At 38.7% G+C, this 3,790-nt stretch overlaps 1 long non-coding RNA gene across 1 annotated transcript; it reads right to left on the bottom strand.

The window, feature by feature from the left end:
- Nucleotides 1-516: 516 nt before the first annotated feature.
- LOC111270322 (uncharacterized) lies at nucleotides 517-2,390 on the bottom strand. The gene is made up of 2 exons (XR_002686250.2): nucleotides 2,159-2,390; nucleotides 517-1,043 (listed from the first exon to the last, which is right to left on the bottom strand). It is a non-coding gene; the product is annotated as an uncharacterized LOC111270322 (long non-coding RNA).
- Between the last annotated feature and the right edge of the window lie 1,400 nt (nucleotides 2,391-3,790).

Below are 3,790 nucleotides of genomic sequence, written 5' to 3'. Positions count from 1 at the left end.
TATATAGCAATAACTACAATAATCGCTCAGATGATCACAGCTGATTTAAGCCTTAAGTTTGATCCAAAAGCAAACACGAAAATAGCGCTTATGGATGTTGCTAAGCTTTTCCGTGTATCAACATACCTTTCAGACAGGGGGTATACTTAACGGAAACAATAAACTCGCGACGTAAGAAGTACCATTAGCGATATCTAGTTTTTGTAACACAGAACGCATAAAACTTGCCCCTCTAATCGTTCCTCTTAAAAGTTTTGTTGGTCAAAACTTAAACAGCAACCAAAGACCTATACATTACCGTATCGATGCATTCTAGAGTCCAAACTTAGACTGCGTAATGCAGTCGAAGACACTTGATTCTGATATAAAGTTAGATCTAAGACTAGAAGTCGTCGTGCAACTTTAGGCGAATTGACTTTTTAAGTTGCCCACGGCAGCAGTAGGACGCATCGTCTCTATTCAATGGCTGTTTCCATAGGTGTCTCTAGCTCCATTGAATTAGTACGCATTAGAACGTGCAAAAGCTGATATATTGGTTTTATTGTATGTATAAACCTTAATATTCCCTGGAGTGTTTTTTTCGTTGAGCGTCCACTGGCGTCGGTGACCTCTTTGATCATCTCTGATTTGCCACAATGTTACCACGAATTAACGCTTACTACTACTGATCGTGCCGGAAAGAGTTTCTCCACTGGTGTCCGATCAGCTTTAGCTAACGGAAGTTGATTGAAATTGTTAAATATCGACGTGCATCTTCGGTACGTAATTTCGCATTCTCTGAGATAGCTTTAGGGCAATATTAATAAGAAAATAGAGTTTGTGTTGTTTAATGTCGCCGGTCAGCGACAGGCCACATTTTTCTTATATGTATCTGTGTAGCGATCAGATCAGTTTTCCACTTAATCGACACGAATCTACAATGCTCATTCAGTATGGCTGATCACAGTTAGTTCCAAAACAAATAGTTCGTCTACGTAATTAACAGCTTCACTCAACGGGAATCCTGCGGCATTTACCAATCAGTTACTTCACTAACGGTCAGTCTGAAAAACGTAAACGTATAATGTATTAATATAGACAGCAGTGCTACGATTCGTACTGGCGCTCGCTTGCATCCAGCCCTGCTAGCCTTTCAAGCCGAAAGCCGCGAAAATGACACGGTCGACAAACGGTATACCCGTTAATCTAAAGTGGAGTTACTTCTTCTGGAAGTGTCAACTTATTCGCAATTTAAAAGGCTTTTCATATTCATTGCTTTGTTTACGAAACTTTCAACAACCCTCAGAGCTTAGTACTTCAGGCAAGCGCATCGCTGAAAATGACGCACTTCATGACATTCTATCAGACGCTATACGTGCAAATAAACATGAAATTATATTTCAAACCTGCGCAACCCGGACCTGTGACAGTTACCGCTGTTGCCAGCGCTACTATAGGTTAAGTCCTGTTAAACGCGCTGCTTTTAAAATTCAACTTGAAGAAAATGCTTATAATATAGTTTAACTCGCGTATTTAGGAGTGAAATTCTCCAAATTCCTTCAAGGGCCTTCAACTCTACTGCGCTCAAAAAGTATTTTGCCTTAATAGTGAATAGTCATGATTTTTTTATACTGTTATTTTGTACATTTTTGAAGGGGGCATTATTTATTCAGCTAAGCGATGAGAATCTATAATTGAACTAGCAACGAAAGATAAGACGGACGTATGCTTGTAATTGTCGAAAAAAGCATATATGTTCACATCGAAACCGCCATAATACTGATATAACCCCTGCTGCTTCATTCTTGGTACTCTCAAATCGTTTATAAATAGTAGGATCTGGGAGTGAATTCAAGAGTCTTGACATAAAACGTAGTGTTCCAGCAGATCAAAAGAATGGCCTGACCTTAACAAAACAATAACCAGTCACTGATTTTATAGATAAAATTGGTCGTTCTGCTCTATCGACTGTGTCCCATTATAAGCCAATATATTTTGCACTATAGCTAATTGTGGTGTTTTTTTTATTGTACACTGTTTTATGTTATGTACGATTATTATGTTCCGATTTACTTGTTTCTAATAACCATGACAGAAAATACACGACGTCAGGCCTAGATTTGTAACGATCTTCTAGCCGGCCACACGTTCTGTTTTTCTGTATATTATCGACACGTACGTGAGCTTGCGTTCAAAGTAGCGATGTAGTTTGTACTGCTGTCGTTTCTACTGCAATACGTTTCGTTGGGTGAGTTGATCGACGCTGAGAAAAGCCAGATGCCCTTGTAGTTGCTCTTGTGTCAGCAATGTCTACGCAAAAATTTGCACTTTTTATTATAACATGGAATTTTGCTGTTTTCACGGACATTTTGGGAGGAAAACATTTCTTAAATTCGAAACTGTCCAACATGTTTCGGCGACAAACGCGCGTTTTCTGGTGCTTACAACGTATCGCTGACAGAAGCAGACGACACAAGTGACATCAGCAACAGTTGCAATAACAATAACATCGATAATTACTTACACAATATTCGTCAAAAACATGAAATGCTAGCAATTAAAGCTTGAATAGATAATGCTAGTTCATGACGCTTGGCTAACTGAGGGCCAAAAGCGTGCTTTACAATGCAGTTGTGAACCCCCCAAACGTTACACGTAACAAAGCAGCTTGTATAATATTTGGTATCAAGATACCCTAGATTCTATCGTTGGTTACTTAGGCAAAGTTTTCTTTTCATACGTAGTACTGATCGTATCAGTGCGGAACAGACCCGCCTATTCCTTTCATTGATGGACTTTTCTTAAAAAAAAAACTAGCAAATACGACTCATATTGCACTCACAAGCTTTAGTGAGGCTGGAGGGGAAACGAGAACGGAAAACACCGCCTAAATCCAATCGAGATGTAAAAGAGGCAGGGTAAAAGATTGCTTGGTCGAAGCGCAGTGATAAGTGAGTATTCCGTCGAACGGTGTTAATATATCGGTGGATTAAAAAAGTCTTCAAACAGCTGAGCATAGAGTTTCTTGATTTTAACCATGTTGAGCGTTTGGATTTAGTTAAACAATAAACAAAAACAATCGAAAGGCCTTAATAAAATATCCAACGATACCGATAAATGGATGTAAAGATAAAAGTCAATTTTCACGATTAGACCTCTGAGCCGTCCTGCTGTAATGGTTTCAGTTATAAGTGTTTTGTCCAATTTTATATTAAACTGGCTAGAAGTGGCTAACATGACGCTTGTTCGCTGATCATTAGAGCTGCCAGAGGAGTTCCATTGACAGTTGTTTAGGGTGCGTACAACTAACGGTTAAAGATCTTCTTCGCAGGCTCTAACTATGCACCGATGTGTTTTTTCGACCTTGCAAACACACTGTTATTGTTATATGTCCTCTTTTATAGAGCTAAAGTATACTGGTTAAAATACATGAATCCGGTAAATATATTTACTATTGTTTAAATTTGTCTTGTATCGTTTAGTATCGAGGACGGAAGCTAACTATAGTTTTGGAGTAATAATAGAGGGTCTACTGCACCAATGGTGCTTAATGAAAAACGCATTTTCAGCACAAAATTCTCTTGTCTTGAATAGTGATTGGACTTATTATACCCGACGGATAGTCCTATTCAATGCTTCACCATCCATACGATATTGAGTTAGACAAATGGCGTCCCTTGCCACCATAAATGTCAATTTATATTTATTCTTGATAGCTGTTTGCTAGCTAACAATGGTAGATCACTTTTTGGCCCCCTCGAACTAACTTAGAGCTTCACTCAGCGAATCAATATCGAATGTGCTTATAGGT

The sequence above is a fragment of the Varroa jacobsoni genome, unplaced genomic scaffold, assembly GCF_002532875.2.
Source record: "Varroa jacobsoni isolate VJ856 unplaced genomic scaffold, vjacob_1.0 scaffold_1463, whole genome shotgun sequence".
Lineage (NCBI taxonomy): Eukaryota > Metazoa > Arthropoda > Arachnida > Mesostigmata > Varroidae > Varroa > Varroa jacobsoni.
The sequence above is the reverse complement of the archived record's forward strand: the minus strand, read 5'-3'. Positions and strand labels throughout refer to the sequence as shown.